This window comes from Odontesthes bonariensis, chromosome 17 (genome assembly GCF_027942865.1).
Source record: "Odontesthes bonariensis isolate fOdoBon6 chromosome 17, fOdoBon6.hap1, whole genome shotgun sequence".
NCBI lineage: Eukaryota > Metazoa > Chordata > Actinopteri > Atheriniformes > Atherinopsidae > Odontesthes > Odontesthes bonariensis.
This window is the reverse complement of record NC_134522.1, coordinates 29,715,820-29,729,022: the sequence shown is the minus strand read 5'-3', so window position 1 is coordinate 29,729,022 and position 13,203 is coordinate 29,715,820. Positions and strand designations below refer to the sequence as shown.

The following is a 13,203-nucleotide window of genomic DNA, read 5'->3' as shown; positions in this document are numbered from 1 at the left end:
CATTTTGTAAATGTTTATTTTTTATTTTCTTTGTTTTGCTTTGTGTTGGTTTGGTTTGTTTGTTTGTTTTTATATTCCCATTATTATTTTCTCTCTTATAGACAACCGCCAGGATGATATATTTTTCAATCTGTGTGAATTAGTGATAATCAGATACTTAAGTTATGACTATTTTTAATTTTGTTCCCTTTCATTTTTTTATTCTTTTTTATTTTTCTTTAAGGTTGTTTTGTTTTCTGTTAGTGATTAGTCTACTCAATTGAAAGAAAGTGGTTGATTATTTCTAATTTTTATGTTTTTAAAATTCTATTTCAATATTGTTTTCCTTTAGTTTTTACATTATTTCATTTTATTCTTTTTTATTTTTCTTAAGGTTGTTTTCTATCAGTGATTAATTTAATCAAAAGAGGGGAATGTTATGGTAAATTTGATGTCTGCTAACCACTTGTCTTTTAAATGACACCTTGTTGTAAACCCAATGTCTGCAGACCATGCGTCTGTTGATTAACACAGAGACAAGAATCATTTGAATGACCATTGTTACCAGATTCTGCATCTCCCCAAAGTGTGAGACCGTCCCCGGGGGGTGTGTGGCAAGGAGACGGTTGAAGAATACACACCTGAAAGAATCAAACCCTTCCTCCTGTATAATTGCATCGTATTTCCTTTGTCCTGAGTCTTTTCTCCACCATGAACGCTGACTGGTGTTGACTGACCCTTCTGCAGAAGAAAATAAACACGTGGCCGGCCGGCAAAAACGACAGAGATCTCGATATTTCATTTCTCATCAGAGGTATTAGAAAGCAAGGGAATATTTTTTCCATGACAACAGCCACATGGATTTTTATCAAATCCATCAGAATCAAACAAAGTGAGATGTAACCAGGTCAAGTTGGAAGCAAAGAGAATAATACAGGTGACAGATTTTACACTTTTCTTTAAATTCAGGTGGAACTGCAGGTAGTGATGGCAGCTGGATTTATGGATCATTTCATTACTGATCCTTTCTAACAACTTTAACTTTATTATTCCAAAGGAAGAAAAACACAGAATATAAACACATCAACATGATATACATCATCATCCAGTCAGAGTCTCTCTGCACACAAGCTGCTGCTGCTTCATCCTCTCAGCTCACATCGTCCTGTTCATCACCATCACTCCCACCTGTAGAGAGAAGAAAGAAGAGAGGAGATAAACGAGTGTTTCAGAGCGTCTCTTCCTCAGCTGTCAGCTGCCATCAGCTTTAATAAATATAATATAATAAATATAATAAATAAAGTCTAATAAAATACTGCTGAGAGCTGCATGGACCTCCAACCCTCTACTGACCTCAGAGTCTGCAGTTTGTTGTGTGGACTCTTCACAAAATCAGACAGTTCCTTCACATCTGATTCCTTCAGGTAGTTTAACCTCAGGTCCAGTTCTGTCAGATGGGAGGGGTTGGACTTCAGAGCAGAGACCAGAGAAGCACAGCTGATCTCTGACAAACTGCAGCACCTCAATCTGAATAAAGAATAAAACATTATTTAATAAATCATCATTTCATCAACTAAACAACGGAAGAAGAAAACAGACTTTACCATGAAGACCAGCACAACTTTCACATCATATTAATCTGAACAAACAACTAAAACATTGTGTCTGACCTCAGTCTTCAGTCCACAGTGTGGACTCTGCAGAAAGCTGCACAGTTCCTTCACTAGAGAGTCACTGATGTTTCTGTTCCAGCTCAGGTCCAGTTCTGTCAGATGGGAGGGGTTGGACTTCAGAGCAGAGACCAGAGAAGCACAGCTGATCTCTGACAAACTGCAGTTCCACAATCTGAATAAGGAATAAAACATGTGAGCTGAAGCCAACAGGATGCAGTGTCATGGTCTCTCCCCTGGCTCCTGCTCTGGTTTTCAGTTCCACTCTGTCAGACCGTCTGCGTACATGCTCCTGATTCCTGTTCCCTGGCAAAAGAACTCTGACTCCTGTTGACAAACCCGGACCTGCTCTGAAACCCTGCCTGATCTCCAGTCCTTGATAACCCGACCTGCCTTCTGCCTGAAATCCTCTCTGATCTCCTGCCCCGGTAATGTTGACCCAGAGGCACGGGAACACATTTTCGGCAGGGGGTGCTGTTGGTGGGTGGCGAACCTTTTAACGGGGGGTCTGGGGGCCCTCCCCCTGAAAATGTTTTTTTTTTTAGACTCAATTTCCTGCATTCTAATCAATTTTAGGGCATGGCAAATCCCATCTGACTCACTCCTTCAGAATCCACCAAAGAGTTGGTACACACAACACAATCATTTCTGTAGCAATCAGAATCAATGGTAGCAACTCATGAACTCGCTCTTGCCAGCACTACCTACGGCACTGAAAATAGCAATTAAACACAAAGCACTCGGCGGTGCTATACTCTCCTCAGTATCCTGCGAAGGGCTGGCAGCAGTGCTAACAGGGATCACATCAGTATCAGCGGCAGCTACCTTGTCCTGACGCTCCAGTGCTTGGTATTCTTCGTCCGATGCGTTGGGCTGTGGATTACTGATCTTCAAAAGTTTGGGATTGGGGAGGCTTTGAAAAAAAGTTGAAATTCTCTTCTGCGACATGTTTGCTACTCTTATTGAAACGTTATACTCAGCGGGCTCGCGGGTTTTGTTTCGAGGAATCTCAATCACGTCAGGACAAAAGAAAATCTGATTGGCCACACAACAAATTTTATTTATTTAAATATTTATTTATTATTTTAAGAGCTAAGATATTGCCATCCCACTTCATGAACACAATATATAATATCAGCAGAGCGGAAAACAACAGTTTGAAATAAATAAATAAATAAATAGCCGTAGCTTTATTTTCATGTCAGTTTCGAAGCTCCGCCACCAGGGGGTGCTGCCGCACCCCCAGTTCACTGTGTTGACCTGCCTTCCGCCTACCTACCACGATTTCTGGATTACCCTTGACTGTACTGCCGCTTTGGTCATCTTTCCTGTTGTGTGTGTGTGTCCCCCCCCCCAGGACTCCCAGCCCCGTGGTGAGTGAGCTCAGACCTACCACCACCTACACGAGACGCCACTCAAACACTGGGGGACACACACACGGGCACCTGGACCGTAGCACAGTGGTTAGCACACCAGCCTGCCAAGCCAGCGAACCGGGTTCGATACCCGAGTCGGCCCCAACTCCCTTTCCCCTAAATAAACTGTTTAACGTGACGCATTTGTGGTCCTCCTCTGTCTGGTCCTGACAGTACGGTCTGACCAGCATGGACCCAATGCACGACACATCCAGCATGGAAACCTCCGATCCTGAGCCACCAACTGCCATGCACCGACTGGAACATGCAGAGGGAAAGATGCAACGAATATCTGGAGACATTTCATCGCTGATTCAGCTTGGTCACCAGCAGCGACAGCAGATCCAGCAGCAGCAAGTACAGCTAGCCCAGGTATTGCAAACGCTTACCCACCTGACTTATCCGTCTGTCCCTGCTCCATCTGCACTACCTCTGCTCCAGTGGCTCTTCAGCATCCCAGACCCCAAGGCTCCAGTTCCGGTGCCCCAGAGCTGAAGATTGGAAACCCCGAATGCTTAGACGGTGACCCTGGCCAAGTGAGGGCGTTCTTGACCAGCTGCCGGCTCCAGTTTTCACTACAACCCAGAACCTTTGCCACAGAGAGGGCTAGAGTGGGTACACCATTACACACCTGACAGGCCAGGCTCGGCTGTGGGGACCCGCTGAGTTTGACCGGCAGACACCAGCCTGCGCTTCTTTCGATACCTTTTCTGAGGAGATGTTGAAGGTGTTCGACCTGGGCTCATCAACTTCGGAGGCATCCAGGGCTCTGATGACCATTCACCAGGGGAACCGGACAGTGTCGGACTATTCCATTGATTTCCGCACCCTGGCAAGGTGCAGCTCCTGGAATGAGGCCGCACAGGTGGATGCCTTCTTTCACAGCCTGGCAGACTACGTGAAGGACAAACTCATCTCGCCGATCAACCCTCGACACTCGATGAGGCCATCAGTCTTGCTGTTCGGATCGACCGCCGGATCCAGACCCGCCGACGGGAGAAGGGACGCTCCATCCAGCCCTCTGTCCGCACTCGGAGTGATTCTTCTGCTCTGCTCCGGCTGAGCTCGATGAATACCCATTCCTCCACCGGCTGTAAGCCTCTTTTTCAAGTCCGTCTCCTCTTCTCCCGGACCACCCACACTTTGGCTGCCCTGGTGGACTCTGGTGCCGAAGCCAACATTATGGACCCTGAACTGGCCCATTAGTTGGGTCTGGAGACCCATCATCTGCCCTCTCCTTTCCCAGTCCGTGCTCTAGATGGCCATCTCCTTGGTACAGTCACCAGCATCACCGCCCCCATCTCAATGATCCTGTTGGGTAACCACCAGGAGACTCTCTGCTTTAACCTGCTCCACTCCCCAAACCAACCTCTTCTCCTGGGCTACCCGTGGCTCCGCCGCCATAACCCTCACCTCGACTGGATGACCGGGACAATCAAAGAGTGGGGAGAGGACTGCCACCAGACCTGTTTGCGTTCTGCCACATTGCCCCCCAGTTCGGTGCCCACCGATTCAGTCCCTGACCTCTCCAATGTCCCCAAATGCTACCACAGACTTCGGCAGGTATTCAACAAGGCCAAGGCCACGTCACTGCCCCCGCATCGCCCCTATGACTGCGCCATAGACCTCCTCCCTGGAACTGCTCCACCCAAGGGTGGCCTGTACTCTCTGTCTGCCCCTGAAAGAAGAGACATGGAAGAGTACATCAGTAACTCCCTAGCAGCTGGGATCATCCGCCCGTCCTCTTCTCCTGCCGGTGCAGGGTTCTTCTTCGTGGGGAAAAAAGATGGGACCCTCCGCCCCTGCATCGACTACCGGGGCCTTAATGACATCACGGTTAAGAATCGTTACCCTCTTCCTCTGCTCACCTCCACTTTTGAGTTGCTCCAGGGAGCCACAATTTTCACAAAATTGGATCTCAGGAATGCTTACCATCTGGTGCGGGTGAGTGAGGGAGATGAATGGAAGACAGCGTTCAACACCCCAACAGGTCACTATGAGTACCTGGTCATGCCTCACCAACGCCCCAGCAGTGTTCCAGGCTCTAGTAAATGACGTCTTGCGGGACATGCTGAACAAGTTTGTCTTTGTGTACCTGGACGATATTTTGATCTTCTCCCGAACCCTGACCGAACATACCCGCCACGTCCAACTGGTCCTCAGTCGTCTCCTGGAGAACTCCCTGTATGTCAAGGCAGAGAAGTGTGAGTTTCATGCTCGATCCATGGCTTTCCTGGGATACATTGTGGCAGAAGGGAGCATCCAAATGGACCCAGCTAAAGTCTCAGCAGTGACTTCATGGCCCGTATCAGAGAGCAGGAAAAAGCTCCAGCAATTCCTTGGGTTTTCCAACTTCTACCGCAAATTCATCCTCAACTACAGCACAGTAGCCTCTCCTCTCATCGTTCTGACCAGTCCCAAACAAGCATTCGCCTGTACCTCAGCAGCCAATAAAGCCTTCGGTGTCCTCAAATCCCGGTTCACCTCTGCCCCCATTCTCCAGATGCCCGATCCAGACCGGCAATTCGTTGTGGAGGTGGATGCCTATGATGTGGGAGTCGGAGCAGTTCTCTCGCAACGAGCAGCTGAAGATGGCAAACTCCACCCCTGTGCGTTCTATTCTCGCAGACTATCACCATCGGAATGCAACTACGACATAGGCAACCGTGAGCTTTTGGCTTTCAAGCTTGCCCTGGAAGAGTGGCACCACTGGCTGGAGGGTTCAACTGTTCCATTTATTGTCTGGACTGACCACAAAAATCTTGAATACATACGAACCGCTAGACGACTGAACTCCAGACAGGCACGCTGGGCTCTGTTCTTTACCAGGTTCAACTTTACCCTGTCATACCGCCCCGGAACACGGAACACTAAGCCTGATGCCCTTTCCCGTCAGTTCCAGAAAGACAACACTCACACAAACAACCCAGCGCCCATCCTGCCCGGTCCCTGTCTCATTGCCGCTCTGACTTGGGACGTTGAGGAACAAGTACGGGAGGCTCTTCGTGACCAGCCTGGCCCCAGTACGTGCCCTGATGACCGCCTCTTCGTCCCTGAAAACCTGAGGTCTCAAGTCATACAGCGGGGTCACAGCTCCAATCTCGCTTGCCATCCTGGGTCCACTCGCACCTGTCACCTTCTCACCCAGCGGTTCAGGTGGCCATCTCTGAGGAAGGATGTGAGGGACTTTGTCCGTGCTTGCCCCACCTGTAGCCAGAACAAGTCATCCAACCAGCCCCCCGCCGGTGTACTCCAGCCTCTGCCCGTGCCCATGCGACCCTGGTCCCACATCTCTTTGGATTTTGTCACAGGTTTACCCCCATCTGACGGAATGACTGTCGTCCTCACAGTAGTAGACCATTTCAGTATGATGGTACACTTCCTCCCTCTCCCAAAGCTGCCATCCGCCAAGGAAACCGCCCAGGTTGTCTTGGATCATGTGTTTCGTATACACGGGCTGCCCAAAGATGTTGTCTCGGACCGGGGCCCGCAATTCACGTCCACCTTCTGGAAGGAATTCTGCCACCTTCTAGGAGCTATGGTCAGCCTCACCTCGAGATTCCACCCCCAGTCCAATGGCCAGTCAGAGCAGGCGAATCAGGAGCTGGAGAAGGCGCTCCGATGCATGGCATCTGGCAACCCCCGGGCCTGGGCGAAGCAACTGATATGGGTTGAGTACGCCCACAATTCTCTCTCCTGCTCAGCCACTGGCATATCCCCCTTTCAATGTGTGTATGGCTACCAACCACCTCTCTTCGCCAGCCAGGAGGGGGAGGTCACCTGTCCATCAGCCCTCGCCTATGCCCGACAATGCCGCTGTGCCTGTTCTCGAGCTCGTGCCACACTTCTCAAATCTGTCATCAGCTACTCTCACGGGGCCAACCGTCGGAGGATTCCGGCACCGACCTACCGAGTGGGCCAGAAGGTGTGGCTTTCAACCAAGGACCTGCCACTCAGAGTTGAGTCAAGGAAGCTGGCCCCTCGGTTCCTTGGTCCATTCCCCATCCTCAAGATCATCAGCCCAACTGCTGTCCGGCTCCAACTACCCAGGTCCATGAGAGTGCACCCCACTTTTCATGTCTCCAAGATAAAGCTGTCTCACGAGAGCCCACTGGTTCCGGCCGCACCCCCTCCTCCTCCTCCACCACGTCTCGTTGATGGGGGTCTGGTCTACTCCGTCCGACGACTGCTCCGGTCCAGGCGAAGAGGCAGAGGTATCCAGTACCTCATCGACTGGGAAGGGTACGGTCCACAGGAGAGGTCCTAGGTGCCTGCCAGACAAATTTTGGATCGGACACTCATTGCTGATTTTCATTTTTTTGCATCCTGACCAGCCCTTTATCCGGCGTGGCCGCCCTAGGGGGTCCCAACGGGCTGCCCGCTCGACACCTGACCCTGACCCAGAACCTGGCCTGTGTTCTGACGTGCTCCCTGCTGATGGGGGAGTAAGGCCCCTTGGCGATGTGGATTCACCGGTCCCCTCTGAGGACGGAGCGATGGAGACTGTTCGATCTGAGGAATTCTGACCCTCCTCCGGATCCCCCCTCCGCCCTCCCTGCTTGGTGGTGTCTCTTGGGGACTTCTGGGGCCGTCCCTTGGGGGGGGTTCTGTCATTGTCTCTCCCCTGGGTCCTGCTCTGGTTTTCAGTTCCACTCTGTCAGACGTCTGCGAACACGCTCCTGATTCCTGTTCCCTGGCAAAAAAACTCTGACTCCTGTTGACAAACCCGGACCTGCTCTGAAACGCTGCCTGATCTCCAGTCCTTGATAACCCGACTTGCCTTCTGCCTGAAATCCTCTCTGATCTCCTGCCCCGGTAATGTTGACCTGCCTTCCGCCTACCTACCACGATTTCTGGATTACCCTTGACTGTACTGCCACTTTGGTCATCTTTCCTGTTGTGTGTGTGTGTTCCCCCCCCCCAGGACTCCCAGCCCCGTGGTGAGTGAGCTCAGACCTACCACCACCTACACGAGACGCCACTCAACCACTGGGGGACACACACAGGCACCTGGACTGTAGCACAGTGGTTAGCACACCAGCCTGCCAAGCCAGCGAACCGGGTTCGATACCCGAGTCGGCCCCAACTCCCTTTCCCCTAAATAAACTGTTTAACGTGACGCATTTGTGGTCCTCCTCTGTCTGGTCCTGACATGCAGGTTAAAACAGTCCAACAGAACAGGTGAAAAGGAGCTCTCATTAATATTAATGACAACATGCTGCTGCTTCAATAAAGACGGAGTGACTTCAGCTCTTAAACTCTGCCAGCTCCATCCATACAAACTCTTGTTGTGAAGCCAAATGTTTCAAAGAAAACAAACATATCAGGAGGAACTTTGGAGCAAATGGGAACAAACTGATAGAAATGGAGATCAAGTTCACTGTTTTATTGAAGGTTAAAGGCACAAAAACATGGTGCAGTGATGTTTAATGGAATCATGGAATCAAACTTCTTTAAAGAGTCGACAGCAGCAGAAGTTGTTACTGTGACTTGTTGTGTTTGAATATTTCAGTCAGTCCAAACATTACAGAGCCTTAGAAAAGTGGTGGAACCATCCAGAGGTGGACTGACAGTTTGGCTGATTAATGGATGCTGATGGACGCTTTGACTAACTATCAGAATCAGTGGAGTTTGGGAGACCTCCCCCATCTCCAGCAGGAAGCTACAAAGCTGAAGTCAAGGAGGAGTCAGAGTGTTAAGTTCAGTGTTTCCATTCATTCTTTAAACATCACAGCTTCCATCAGAGTCACATGATTTAGAAGCAGACAGAAACACAGCAGGCAGCAGCTCCACTGAGAGACTCATCTTCAAGAAATCCAAACACTGGACTAATGAGCAGATCAGTATAGATGCTCGCTACCAAAGCTGTTTCTCCATGGAGTTTAACTGGGCCAAAATATGAGTTTTTCCATCAGTTGAAACTGAAAGTCAAGTCTTATTTTTTAAAAAGACGTTTCATTCAAAGTCATACAGATGATTTTAGTTTGAAGCTAACTTTGATTTGATATCAAATCTTCTCTTTTCTGTTATTCTTCATATTTTAGTGGCTGGCCTTCTCTTCTATGCAGTGGTGTGCTGGGAGGCAACTTTAAGAGGAGAGATGTCAGCAGACCGGACAGGCTGCTGAGGAAAGCTGGCTCTGTGGCTGCTGTAGAGCTGGAGTCCTTAACATCAGATGCAGAGAAAAGGACTCTGAACAAGCTGCTGTCCATCATGGACAATGAGCAACTGTGCTTTGTGCTGAGTGCTGACAGAAACAGCTGACATTAACAAAGTGTGTCAGTGCTGCAGGTTATTTTCACCAGCACTCATGGAAATATAGTGTGCAGGAGGTGTCTAAGAAAGGATTGCAGTTCCCACAGTCCCTGAAGGCAGCATGATGGGGGTCCCTTCAGCCTCCTCTGTTATTCTGGCAGTCAGGATTTAACACCCTGTCAGCTGACATCCTGGCTCTCAAAGCAGGTCAGCAGCAAAAGTTTGAAAGTGACAAAACGGGTCAGAAGGTGGAAAAAAGTTCAGAATCTGACAGAAAGTTTGAATCTGAAAACAGAAAACATCTCAAATATGGACAAATGGGACTAAAGTGTTAATAAAACCTATGAAAGAAGAATGAAACTTGCATTCAAAGTGAAATAAACTTCTGCTGCACTCTGTTGGACTTTGAATCTGGTTGTTTGTTCCTCACAGAAACCGATGAAGCTTCATGTTTCTTATCTGCTGTTTCTCAGCCTGCATTCACTCACATGCTGCTCTCAGCTCTCTGAGCTGTTACTGAATAAAACAGGTGGGAACAGCTCCCATACAGCCAGCAGGGGAACAGAACAGCATGTATCTGCAGTGATGAAGCAGTCCCTGCCTCCCTCCTTCACGGCAGCTCAGTGATCATCCTTTGTGTCTGTGTTGGGTTCACCTGCACAGGGTCGCAGCACTTCACCTGTTCAGCTTCTCTTTGGCTGCACAGCTATCAAACACTGACTCTGCTCCATGTTTTCACACATTTCTCACCTGATGGAAAGCTGCTCACACACACTCACAGCCTCCTTCCATCTGCCGTTACCTAGCAACAAGTTAGCTCACAGCTTTACTTCCATCCATCGTCCAATCATGTTATTCTTCTTCTGATAAACTCTTCTTTGTATTTTCCTCACAGTCACTAAATGTCAGCATCACTTTCAGTTGGACTTGACATTGTGTAACAGAGGTAATTATTGATAGAATTCATGAAATAAAGCTCAACTGAAAGTGATTTCCTTTTAGTTATTAGTGGGAGAAGGTTTTTGGCTGCATTTTGTCATTATGAATGAATCTGACTGAAGATAACTGCTGCTGTGATGAAAGCTGTTTTCTAACCAAGTCAAAGATTGTTCATTTCCAACAGTGTTGGAGGGGAGTTTGTTAGTATCAGCTGATTAACGGGCTTTTGGAGTTTTGCTGCTCCAAACTGTTGTTGTTGTTTCAGACAGAAATATTCACCAACTCTGGAGCTCTTGAAGCATCAGCCAGTGATTCTAGATTTGTTTCTGTCTGACAGATTCACTGTTTTCTTATTATTTAATAGATCATCATTTCATCAACTAAAGCCCAGAAGAAGAACACAGACTTTACCATGAAGACCAGCACAACTTTCACATCATATTAATCTGAACACACAACTAAAACATGGTGTCTGACCTCAGAGTCTTCAGTCCACAGTGTGGACTCTGCAGAAAGCTGCTCAGCTCCTTCGCTGCAGAGTCACTGAAGATGTTTCCGCTCAGGTTCAGTTGTGTCAGACGGGAGGGGTTGGACTTCAGAGCAGAGACCAGAGAAGCACAGCTGATCTCTGACAACCTGCAGAGCTCCAATCTGAATAAAGAATAAAACACGTGAGCTGAAGCCAACAGGATGCAGGCTGAAACTGACTTTAATCAGCTATATGTGCCTTTCCATCCATCCATCCACCCATCCATTATCTGCCGCTTGTCCAGGGATCGGGTCGCGGGGGCGGCAGCTTAAGCAGAGAAGCCAACGTCCCTGTCCCCGGCCACTTCCTCCAGTTCTTCTGGGGGGACCCCGAGGCGTTCCCAGGCCAGCCGAGACACATAGTCTCTCCAACGTGTCCTGGGTCTTCCCTGGGGCCTCCTCCCAGTGCGACGGGCCCGGAACACCTCACCAGGGAGGCGTCCAGGAGGCATCCTAACCAGATGCCCCAGGAGGCATCCTAACCAGATGCCCCAGGAGGCATCCTAACCAGATGCTCCAGGAGGCATCCTAACCAGATGCCCGAGCCACCTCATCTGACCCTTCTGGATGCGGAGGAGCAGCGGTTCTACTCCGAGCCCCTCCCGGATGCCCGAGCTTCTCACCCTCTCTCTAAGGGAGAGCCCAGACACCCTGCAGAGGAAATTCATTTCGGCCGCTTGTATTCGCGATCTCGTTCTTTCGGTCACTACCCACAGCTCGTGACCATAAGTGAGGGTAGGAACATAGATTGACCGGTTAATCGAGAGCTTGGCCTTCTGGCTCAGCTCCTTCTTCACCACGACGGGCCGGTGCAGAGCCCGCATCACTGCAGACGCCGCACCGATCCGCCTGTCAATCTCCTGCTCCATTCGTCCCTCACTCGTGAACAAGACCCCGAGATACTTGAACTACTCCACTTGGGGAAGGATCTCATTCCCGACCCGAAGAGAGCATTCCACCCTTTTCCGGCCGAAGACCATGGTCTCAGATTTGGAGGTGCTGATTCTCATCCCAGCCGCTTCACACTCGGCTGCGAACCGCTCCAGTGAGAGCTGAAGGTCACGGCCCGACGACGCCAACAGAACCACATCGTCCGCAAAAAGCAGAGACCCGATTCTGAGGTCGCCAAACCGGACCCCCTCAACGCCCTGGCTGCGCCTAGAAAGTCTGTCCATAAAAATTATGAACAGAATCGGGACAAAGGGCAACCCTGACGGAGTCCAACCGTCACAGGAAACATGTCCGACTTACTGCCATCAATGCGGACCAAAATCTGACACCGGTCATACAGAGAACGAACAGCCCATATCAAGGAGTACGGCACTCCATACTCCCGGAGCACCCCCCACAAGAGTCCCCGAGGGACACGGTCGAACGCCTTCTCCAAGTCCACAAAACACATGTAGACCGGTTGGGAGAACTCCCATGCACCCTCCAGGATCCTGCCGAGGGTATAGAGCTGGTCCACTGTTCCACGGCCAGGACGAAAACCACACTGCACCTCCTGAATCCGAGATTCGACTATCTGGCGGATCCTCCTCTCCAGTACCCCCGAATAGACCTTACCAGGGAGGCTGAGGAGTGTGATCCCCCTATAGTTGGAACACACCCTCCGGTCCCCTTTTTAAAGAGGGGGACCACCACCCCGATCTGCCAGTCCAGAGGCACTGCCCCCGAGGTCCACGCGATGCTGCAGAGGCGTGTCAACCAAGACAGCCCCACAACATCCAGAGCCTTGAGGAATTCAGGATGGACCTCATCCATCCCCGGGGCCTTGCCACCGAGGAGTTTTTTGACCACCGAGGCAACCCCAGCCCCAGAAATGGGAGGCCCCACGTCCGAGCTCCCCAACTCTGCTTCCTCATCGGAAGGCGTGTCGGTTGGTGACTTCAGACGCCCTGATACATGCTCCCAGGAAAAGGAAAAATAAGTTTTACACCTCAGACGCCCTGATATATGCTCCCAGGAAAAGGAAGAAGAAGTTTTACACCTCAGACGCCCTGATATATGCTCCTAGGAAAAGGAAGAAGAAGTTTTACACCTCAGATGCCCTGATATATGCTCCCAGGAACATGAAGAAGAGTTTTACACCTCAGACGCCCTGATATATGCTCCCAGGAACAGGAAGAAGGAGTTTTACACCTCAGACACCCTGATATATGCTCCCAGGAACAGGAAGAAGGAGTTTTACACCTCAGACGCCCTGATATATGCGCCCAGGAACAGGAAGAAGGAGTTTTACACCTCAGACGCCCTGATATATGCTCCCAGGAACAGGAAGAAGGAGTTTTACACCTCAGGCGCCCTGATATATGCTCCCAGGAACAGGAAGAAGGAGTTTTACACCTCAGACGCCCTGATATATGCTCCTAGGAACAGGAAGAAGGAGTTTTACACCTCAGACGCCCTGATATATG

The 13,203-nt window shown here is 49.9% G+C and overlaps 1 long non-coding RNA gene across 1 annotated transcript; it reads right to left on the bottom strand.

Annotated features, from left to right (window-relative positions):
* Positions 1-937: 937 nt before the first annotated feature.
* LOC142366469 (uncharacterized) lies at positions 938-10,805 on the bottom strand. Its single transcript, XR_012766827.1, has 4 exons — positions 10,736-10,805; positions 1,650-1,824; positions 1,333-1,506; positions 938-1,167 (listed from the first exon to the last, which is right to left on the bottom strand). It is a non-coding gene; the product is annotated as an uncharacterized LOC142366469 (long non-coding RNA).
* Positions 10,806-13,203: the final 2,398 nt, after the last annotated feature.